The following is an 11,871-nucleotide window of genomic DNA, read 5'->3' as shown; positions in this document are numbered from 1 at the left end:
GGATTTATATCATTTTGGGATAGAATTTTGGGAATATAATCAAGTTCGTCATTTAATTTCTTAAGAAAATATCAAATGACATGAAATGATTTATAGACCATTCATCCAATGATATGTTATTGAGCTAATTCGAAATGAATAAGCTAAGAGGAATTAGGATAATTTCGTTTTAAATAAGAATCCAACGATGCTCCGATTAGTGAGAGTCAAAGCAATCTTATTTATACAATCTTCTTGTTTCATATTGTAAAATACTAGTCGAAGGTGTCATCAATTGATGAACAGCTAGATGTTGCATATACAATATTTATCTTTCGAGATCTAACACTATTATGTTAGTCTAATGGTGAAAATCCATTAGGGATTTATCTCATTAGGAAAACAAACCAAGTTAGACCAACAATGAAGATTCGAAATTAAACTAAAATTTAATAACAGAAAATAACATGGTTCAATATAAATTCTTACACAATTTAGAAATTATTAATCACATAGCAAGTAGGAATGATAAGTGAAAATACTAAAACATACAATCCTAAATAATTTCCAAGGTCTTCAACAAACTGATATCAGTGTCCCGTTTAGGCAAGAGTCAAAGCTACCATCCATTGAATAGAGTTGTCAGCTCATCTAAAATGATAAACATTCTAGCAAACTTTTATTTGATCAAGATTGGAATCCTCGTTGTCCCGTTTAGGCGAGAGTCAAGGCTATTCTATCTTATGAGCTCTCACTATTGTTTCATATTCTTGCAAGTCTTATACAGTCGCCACCATTAGGGTGATCAATACTATATAAAAAACTTACAAGATTACTTATCTTTCGAGATTAAACGGTGCTAACTTGTTAATGAACGTTCCTCCATTAGGGAGGATTACTCACTAAAACAATAGCTATGTAAAACCAACAATGGAGATCGAATATCCTTATAATAAAGCTCATTATTTAATGAAGGTTGTATTTTCTCCTAATATTTATTTTAATCAATTTATTTTAAATATATATTTATTTAATTAAAATTTCCAATTTAGAATAAAATATTCTAAATATAAATTGTAATTTAATATTTATAAATTATACTTAGATGGATATGAAAATAACGTGAATTATTTCCATCTTAGTAATAATTTCCATAAATATTTAGAAAATTATTCAATTTAAGTTGTTTCAAAATTAATTTACAACTCAAATTTAATTTTCTATAAATATATACTGCATTTCGAAAAAATGAAGTGTATAAGAATACTACTTTCGAAAATGCTTTAAAATAAAATAAAAATAAATCCTGGAAAATTACTCTAATTTTATGTTGGCCCAAAATTAATAAAAATTAATTTTCAACAAAAAATATAATTTTCCTATTTAATTAAATATCTAAGAAAAATTTCAAATATTTAAGTATCATGATTAAAAATCAACTTAAATATTAATTTTCTATTTAATTAAATACACTAGAAAAATACTTCAAGCAAAACAGATAATAACTATCTAGACTTTCATTGACTAATTAATTCAATTTCTAATAATAATATATTTTATTTCATTTATTTTAATTAATCATTAAATAAAAAATCATTGATTTAAGTTGGTCCAACATTAAAATAAATAATTTTCAACTTTAATCTATTTTTCAAATAAAATTCGAAATTTCTGCATTAAAGAAATGCAATTTCGAAATTTTTGGAAATGATTAATAAAATAAAATAAAATATATTTTGAAAATTATTCAAACTTAAGTTATTCTGAATTAAGATTCCAAACTTAAAATAATTTCCAATTTTAATTAAATAACATGAAAATAACAATATTTAAGTATCACGATGAAAATCAACTTAGATATTGAATTTTCAATTTAATTAAATGTATTAAATTCAAGAAATAAATAATTAAGTATAGAGGAAACTTAATTATTAATTCTAGTTTAATACTAGGAAAATATACTAAACTTAGATTGTACCAAAATTAATTATTAAACAATTAATTTCACAATCAATGATATTCCCTTTTTTAATATTAGAAATAATAATTAGTATAGAAATAACTATCTAGAATATATATCATTAATTAAGTGTTTTTCTAAAATTAACTTTAAAATATTAAATGAAAAATAATTTTCATATATTTTAAAAGTTAATTATGTTGCTAATTCAATTTTAATTAGGTTAGACTAATATAATTAACCTAATACAATTATTTAAATGAGGCAAATGGGCCTTCACAATTGGGGTAGTTCATGTGAGGGGGAGCTGGGTTCAGTATGTCGTACCCACTTCTATTGGCCCCAAATTTTCACACAAGGCCCAAAAGAGAGGAATTTAACCTTTAAATAAATAATTGTTATTCATTGAATAAGCCCAAATCTAATTGGACTTAAATAATTACTTATGTCAAATTTTATTTTTAACAACCTAGTCCATTTACTTAGTAAAAAACTTAAATGGGCTTCCTATATGCATCTAAACCCAATAGCAAACATATAGGCTCACACAGGTCAAATGATTTGGATGAGTCCTATCATGTTACTAGGTTTACACAGATGAAAGAAGTACAAAATTTTGTTAGTTACAAATTATTTATAAGATCTATTGACAATTGGACTATGATTAAAATCAGATCATTGGATCTGTCAACAAGTTAATCATAACAATTTAGATCAAATAAATAATAGGTTTGTTAAAAAAAAGTTTTGAATAAACAATATAAACAAACATTGTCCATGTAACAGATGTGAAATAAGATATTAATATAATTAAATTATTATTCTTAAACTAACCAACTTGATTTTGAAAATTTAGGGTTGTTAAAACAAACCCTAAAAATTTCAAAATAAAGGAAACTAATTTTAAAATATCTAGGTTTATTTGAATCAAATTAAATTAAATATCTAATAAGATCAATGATTTGAAAGGAAAGAATTTTCAATATCACTTTCAGATCTTATAATTTAATAAAATAAACAAATTTTAAAATAGATTTGGTTAGATAATTATTATTTTAGGAATAAAATAATAAATGAATAATAATTACCATAATTATATGTCAAAATATCTCAAATTAAGCAATATTCAAATCTCTACAAAATATTTATGTTATTTAAATATTTAAGATATGATTTATAAATTTCCAATAAGAAAAAATGATATATATATATATATATATAGAAAAAATATCATTTTTTAAACTTATAATTTATAAATAATTAAATATTTAACAAAATAACAAATTTTGAATTTGAAAATATTATGGTAAGTATATCTATAAAAATATCTATGTTAATTTCAAATTTATTAACTATTTAATTTGTCATATAAGATAATTTTAATATAATATTTTAAATAACAAGACAAAGTTATCTTTTAATTTAAAATATGTTAAATATCAAAATATCTAATCTTATAATTAAATAATAAGTAAATATTAAAGAAGTTAAAAAATTTTTAAATCTGACCATAATAGCAAATATTTAAAATTGGAAATATTCTAAAATAGAAATATTTAAAATTGGAAAAATTCCAAATTGAAAATATTTTAAAATTGGAAAAATGCATTTTGGGTAACAATCCCATGAAAAAATTAGATTTTTTGGGAAAAAAATCACAAAAATCGCAATTTTGGGTTTGGCTGCCTAGTAGGCTACATCTGCAGCCCAGGAGGGGCTGTTAGCAGCCCATACGCGCGCGGATCGAAGGGGGGGCTCGGCGCTTGCAGGGTCTTCACAGGTGCAGGGTGCACACGGGCTGGATGCATAGCTCACGCGCGCGGATGAGGAGCTTGTCCGAAGCACCTGATGCGTGCGATTGAGCACCCATGCATACCCGAAATCCGATTTTTCCAAAAAACATAACTTTCTCAATTTTTATCGGAATCGAGTTCCGTAAAAAACAAAATTGCTTAATTTTTCACAAGGAATCCAAATAAAATATTTTCAAAAATAGAAAAAATATTTTTCACGGAAAAAGGTACTGTACAACATATACATTCATCAACTAACACATAAACCACATGAAACCATCCAAATCAACACAAAAACATATTAAACATTGTTTTAATTCATATTTCATGACAGTAAATCATTACCATGGCTCTGGTGCCAGTTGTTGGAATTTACTTTACCAGGATCTAGATTTACTACCAAGTATGTTTGATTAACATCCTAATATGAATTCTAAAACAATGAAATAAACACATAAGAGTTTAAGAAACCTTACAGTGGGTGCAGTGGAATATTATGACTCCTTCCATTCAGATCTCTAGCCCTTGATTCCTTTCTGTAGCAGAGCATAATCAAGATCTGAATCTGAATCTTCTTTTCTCCTTCTTTGATGCATATTTTCCATAGTCTTACATACTATGATTGAGGTACCACTTGATGTGTGTGGGCACTACTCATTCACTCAAGTGTTTCGAAATTTAGAGAGAAGAAAAGAGAGAGAGAGGCGTGTAGCTTTTCTGAGAGAAACCAATGTTCAAAGGTGTGTGTTTCTTGAAGCCAACACTTTCTATTTATAGAATACCCTCTAGGTTTAGGTTAGAATTGTATGGCATTAAAATAATGAAAAAATAAAATGGTAAAGTCTTGCAATGTGGCCGGCCATACAAAGGGAATTGGGCCTCACTTTGCAACTTTCCCATTTTGTTATTTCTCATTCCCATTTTCTCAAAAATGCCAATTTTCCAATTTAACCTTTTTTAAATGCCAATTCTAATTATTTAATAACTTAAAAATAATTATTAAATAATATTTCCATTTAATATATTTATTAATTTAGACATATAAAGTCTCTTAATCAATAAATAAATCTAGAATCTCTTTTCTTTACAATTTCGCCCTTGCTTAGTGAAAATTCATAAAGTAGACATAGTCTAACTTTTAGAATTATAATTGATTAATTAAAATCAATTAACTGAGTCTTACAAGCAGTATGGTCTCAACTAGTATGAGGACCATGGGTCTATATAACCGAGCTTCCAATAAGTCGAACTGAATTTACCAAGTAAATTCCCTAACTTATTAATTCCTCATTGAATCCACACTTAGAACTTGGAATTGCACTCTCAGTCATATAGAACGCTCTATATGTTCCATGATATAGACACGTCATTAGTTATCCATTGTTATAACCCGAATGTGATCAATGACCCTCTAATAGATGATCTACATTGAAAAGGCATTAAGTTACCGTTACACCTTCAATGTATTTTATCCTTAAAACACTTGGCTCCGTATAAATGATATTTCAGCAAAGTGAAATGAAATCTCCACCATTTATCTCTATTTAGCCAAGCTCGAAGGATATCATCGTTTCACTTCTAAGTTCCTATGGAAGTTATAGATTCCATATTTATGGTAGCGCTCCCACTCAATTATACTATCATGTTCCCAAAATGTACGTATCACCCTGACCCAAAAGTAGGCTTAACTAACAAATCAAAGAACATGTATAGTACTCTTGAGATCGAACCTAACCATATTAGGATTAAGGTCATTTGATCTAGGATCAACATGTGATATTGAATTGAATAGATATTACGGTAAGGTTTAATATATCTAATCAAAGTTCAATATCGGTCCCTTCCGATGTATACTCCATACATCCAATACTGGTAAACTTTGCCAATTTCTTGGAAAGGACATAACACTTTTCCAAGGTGTAAGAATACCTATCGCTGATTATACCATATCAGTCTAAATCCAGTGTTCTGACAAATCAGGGAATAAACTTTTGAACATATAATTAAGATTATATTCTACTGTGCTGACAACACTATAATCTTTAACAAATTGATATGTTCTGGACTTAAAAAGAATTCATACATTATATAGATATAATCATGAAATAAATCATGTGAACCATGCAACATAAAATGTTATTTCTGATCTTTATTAATAAGTAAATCTGATTATATTGAAATGGGTTTTATTTAGTGCACAAAACCCAACAAGAACTTCCTCAGAAAAAACCCTCAACCTAGAATAACACTCACCCTTACACACTTCTCCGAACTAGGGACCTTATTTCTTTTTCTAACCTTATTGCTAGATTTTCCAACAATTGAGGCGAGTCATAACGAGACCATCAAGCGGCCCATATGAGATTGAACAATCGCAAGCAACCAGCGATTCTTCTATAAACCATTTGCAAGTAAGTATTCTTTCTATTTAGACCGCTATTTTCTACTTTTATCATGAAATGGGTCTCAAGTTTGTTAGAAATACACTTTTTTGCACGCGTAGGGTTTAGATTTAAATATTAGGGTTGTTGTGTGTGAAATGGTTCGTACGAACCCCGAGGGAATACCTCTGAAGCTATGTCTCTACCAAGGTTTTTTCTTAGGGCCTAGGTCGGTGTGAGCATCTGTTGTTTAAGAAAAGTTTTAGTTCAGATGCTTAGGTTAAGTGTTTCTTAGTTTAGGCAAATTTCTAGTACAATCCCCTTTTCTCTTTTTGTTTGCGAAGGGAAAATCAACACTTTCTACTTCTGTTGTATTCTTGGGTTCTCGATTCGTCACCATAATAGATTGCTCCGTGAGGGTGGCCTTTTTTGTGACAAGTCTGACAGGGACCACTCCACCAGTTTGGGAGAGGCCCTCCTGAATACCCTATTTGTCATTTGGATATAGGGTATTAACTACTTGGGTTTTCTTTTGCTTCCCATTTTACAGTGTTTGGTGGAAACAGTTGTTGGGTTTTATGCCCTAAATAAAACTCATTTCAATATAATCAGATTTACTTATTAATATAGATCAGAAATAACATTTAATGTTGCATGGTTCATATGATTTATTTCATGATTATATGTACATAATGTATAAATTCATATGAAACCCTTTTCACATACTTGATCCTGTTTATTGTGCCGTCAACACATTGGAAAGTAAACATGACTATGTGAATAAAGTTTCCTAGATTTATCAGACATAGGGTTTTACTGATATGATAATCTACAACAGAGTTTACTTGCATTTGGAGAAGTGCTATGTTCTTTCCAGAGCATTGGTTAAAGTAAAGCTCAGGTTGGATGCATGGAGTATGCATCGGAAGGGACCGATATTGAACTTTGACTTAGATTTATTAAACTTACCGTAATATCTATTCAAGTCAATATCGCCTAGTTGATCCTAGATCAAATGATCTTAATCCTGATATGATTAGGCTCAATCTCGAGAGGCTATTCGTGTTCTTTGATTTGTTAGTTAAGCCTACTTTTAGGTCAGGGTGATACGTACATTTTGGGAAGACGGTAGTGCAATTGAGTGGGAGCGCTATCATAAGAATGGAATCTATAGCTTCTATCTGGCGAATAGTAAGCAAAGGATGATCTCCTTCGAGCTTGACCAAACGAACATAAATGGTGGAGTACTCATTTCACATAAGCTGAAATATCATTTATACGGGGTCAAGTGTTTTAAGGATAAAATACATTGTAGGGTGTAACGGTAATCTAATCCCTTTACAGTGTAGATCATTCATATAGAGGATCATTGATCAAATTAGGATTATAATAATGGATAAATAATGATGTGTCTATATGGTGGAACATATAGAGAATTATGTATACTGAGAGTGCAATTCTAAGTTCTATGCGTGGATTCAACGAAGAATTAATAAGTTAGTGAATTTTAGTAATAAATTCTTGATCTACTTATTGGAAGCTCGGTTATATAGACCCATGGTCCCCGCACTAGTTGAGATAATATTACTTGTAAGACTCATGTAATTGGTTTTGATTAATCAATTATAATTCTCAAATTAGACTATGTCTATTTGTGAATTTTTCACTAAGTAAGGGCGAAATTGTAAAGAAAGAGTTATTAGGGGCATATTTGTTAATTATGATACTTTGTATGGTTCAATTAATAAATATGATAAATGAAAATATTATTTAATAATTATTTATAGTTATTAAATAGTTAGAATTGGCATTTAAATGGTTGAATTAGAAAATTGGCGTTTTTGAGAAAATCAGATGCAGAAAAGATAAAATTGCAAAATTGCAAAAAGTGAGGCCCAAATCCACTATGTAGGGCCGACCACTTTTGTAGGGTTTTTCCCTCTGATATTTTTATTATTTTATTGCCAAATAATTCAAACCTAACCCTAGTGGAATGCTATAAATAGATAGTGAAGGCTTCAGAAAAATTACACTTAAAATTTCTACACTTCTGATTCAGAAAAAAAACTGAGCCTTCTCTCTCCCTATCTTTGGCTGACCCTTCTCTTTCTCCTTCCCTCTTTAATTTCGAAATTCTTAGTGTATGAGTAGTTCCCACACACAGCAAGTGATACCTCAATCATAGTGAGGAAGATCGTGAAGAAAGACTTTCAGCAAGAAGGAGTTTCAGCACTAAAGAATCAGAGAAAGAGATCCAGGTTCAAATATTGATAATGCTCTGCTACAGAAAGGAATCAAGGGCTAGATATCTGAACGGAAGGAGTCATATTATTCCGCTGCACCCAATGTAAGGTTTCCTAAACTTTATATGTGTTTATTTCATCGTTTTAGAAAGTTCATATTTAGGGTGTTAATAAACATACTTGTGAGTAGATCTAAGATCCTAGTAAAATAATTTCCAACAACTGGTATCAGAGCCATGGTAATTGATTTACTTGCAAGAAATTTGGACTTTAAAATGATTGTTTGTTTGTTTTTGGATGGTATCATGTTGTATTGAGTGTTATTTGATGATTGATTGGTGTTTGTGAATTTTCGTTAAAAATAATTGAATATCTGTTTATAGAATTATTTTTATTGGATAGTATGGAAAAAATTAAGCAATTTACTTTTTTACAGAACTCAATTTCGATTTAATTTGAATTAGTTATGATTTTTTGAAGATTCGAAAAAAATCGGAGTTGTGCTGAAATTTTCCTGCGATCGTGAAAACTATCCGTACAGCTCACAATTTTTTGTGTAGTTCTGTATTTATACTATTACTATTCCTAATTCAATTCTAATTATCATTTTGAATTAATTTAATAGTTTTTAAATTTAATTCAAGATATTAGTGTAATTTGAATTTAAAAATAGTTAGTATCTATCTTTTTTTTTTGCTTAATAATCTATCTTATTTTTAAATTTGATTATATCTTATCTTATTTTTAAATTTAAGGTCAGATTTTAAATTTTTAAATTAAATCTTTTTTTTTTTAAATAATTTGACCTTATTTAAATTCAAAATAAGATAACTATAATTATCTAATTTTAAATAGATATAAGATATTTTGCTAACTTTTAAATTTTGTTATTTTATTTATTTAAATTACATTTAAAATCTGAAAAAGATATTCATTTATCTTTTTTTAATTTTTTATTTAATTTTTATTTATAAAATAACATTTAAATTTTAAAAGTAGTTAGCGAATTTTGAAATGATATTTAGGTTGGTTGAAACCTAATTTTTCAAAATTGTAGGTTTAATTTTAAATTAAATTTTTTTTAAAAAAATTTCGAACTATTCAAATTTTTTTTTTAAAAAATTTCAAAAAATTATTTTTTATTTAATTATTTATTTCGAAATTAATTATTTAATTTAAAATTAAATAAATCCTACATCCAACTATCCAGCTAACCTTGTTGCAGGAGTTTGTGTTTTAGCTTGTGTGTAAGTTTTCAAAACCTATTATTACTTGATTGCAAATAGCCATGGTTACTTTTTGCCAGATCTAATGATCTGATGGCTCCCTTGGTCAAGATAATAATTTGTAACAGGTATATTTACAAACTTCTTTCATCTGTGTATGACCTAGCAACATGATAGGACCCATCCAAAGTGTGCATGTGTGAGCCTATGTGTTTAATTTTATTATAGATGCATATAGGTTGTTGTTGCTAAAATAAATTATCATAGTTCTTGATAGAATTTATTTAGGCCCATTTAGTTTTTGAGCCTATTCAATTAATAACAGTTATTCATTTTAAGGTTAAATTCCTCTCTTTTGGGCCTTGTGTGAGAGTTGGGAGCCATAGTAGTGGGTACGACAAACTGAACCCAGCACCCCCTCACATGAACCACCCCAATTGTGAAGGCCCATTTGTCTGATTTGAATAAATGTACTAGGTTAATTAAACTAGTTTAACCTAATAAAATTGATTAGCAACATAATTAATTTCATTTTATTTTGAAATTAATTTAAGAAAATTATAGTTTAAAGAATTTTTTATTCTAAGCTAAACTATATGTATTTTCTTGTATTTAATTAAATATAGAATTATAACCATCTAGATTCTTTCTGAAGCTTAATTTAAATTTTTCATTAAATATTCCTATTTAAGTTGATATTTAGTTATCTACAACTAATCAACTTAAATCTGAATATCTTTTGGATTTAAAAATTTCAAAATTAAGTTGAGGAATTTTAGATATTGGTTATTAAGATTCTTTAGATATTTTTTAAGTTAATATCTTTTCGAATATTAACTTAAAATGGAATATTTTAGATATTTTTTAAGTTAATACCTTTTCGAATATTAACTTAAAATGGAATATTTTGAAATTAAGTGGTTATAACTTAATTTTGATATTTAATTAAATTTAAATTTAAAAATATTTAAGTTCTAGATTTTTTCTAATACAACTTAAATTAGATATTTTTTCAAATTTTGTGGAAAAGATACTTAGTCAAATAAGATATTTTCTAGATAGTTATTTCTAGACTACTTATTATTTCTAATATTAAATAGGAAAATATTATACATTGTGAAATTAATTATTTATATAATTAATTTTGGTACAATTTATTTTAAGTATATTTTTTCCTAGTATTAAACTAGAGATTAATAATTAAACCTTCTCTACACTTAATTATTTATTTTTGAATTTAATACATTTAATTAATTTGAAAATTAAATATCTAAGTTGATTTTCATCATGATACTTAAATATTTCTTTTTCATAACATTAATTAAATAGAAAATTATTTTTAGTTGAAATTTATTTTTTCAACTAAATTTAAATAATTTTCAAAATATATTTTTTCTTTATTTTAATAATCAAATTTCGAAATTGCATTTCTTAAATGCTGGAATTTCGAATTTTATTTGAAAAATAGATTAAAGTTGTAAATTATTTATTTTAATTTTGGACCAACTTAAATCAATGATTTTTTCATTTAATGATTAATTAAAAATAAATTGAATTAAAGTATATTATTAGAAATTGAATTAATTAGTCAAAGGAAAATCTAGATAGATGATATTTTTACTTGAAGTATTTTTCTAGTATATTTAATTAAATAGAAAATTAATATTTAAGTTGATTTTCATCATCATACTTAAATATTTGAAAATTTTCTTATATATTTAATTAAATAGGAAAATTATATTTTTTGTTGTAAATTAATTTTATTCATTAATTTTGGGCCAACATTAAATTAGAATAATTTTTCCAGGATTAATTTTTTTATTTTAACATGCATTTTCGAAAATTGTATTCTTAAATACTTTAATTTTTCGAAATGCAATATATATGTATAGAAAATAAAATTTGAGTTGTAAATTAATTTAAATTAATTTTGTAACAACTTAAATTGAATATTTTTCTAAATATTTATTGGAAGTTATTACTAAGATGGAAACAATTCATGTTATTTCATATCCATCTAAGTAAAATTTATAAATATTAAATTAAAATTTATATTTAGAATTTTTCATTCTAAATTGGAAAATTTAATTAAATAAATATATATTCAAAATAAATAGAATACATAAAGAGAATCAAAGAAAATACAACTCTTTTTAAATAATGAGCTTTTAATTAAAAGACATTCGATCTCCATTGTGGGTTTTACACCGCGTTTGTTTTAGTGAGTAATCCTCCCTAATGGAGGAACGTTCATTAGCAATTTCGCACCGTTTAATCTCGAATGATAAG

The sequence above is a fragment of the Cannabis sativa genome, chromosome X (genome assembly GCF_029168945.1).
Source record: "Cannabis sativa cultivar Pink pepper isolate KNU-18-1 chromosome X, ASM2916894v1, whole genome shotgun sequence".
Classification (NCBI taxonomy): Eukaryota; Viridiplantae; Streptophyta; class Magnoliopsida; order Rosales; family Cannabaceae; genus Cannabis; species Cannabis sativa.
This window is presented reverse-complemented; position numbering follows the sequence as displayed.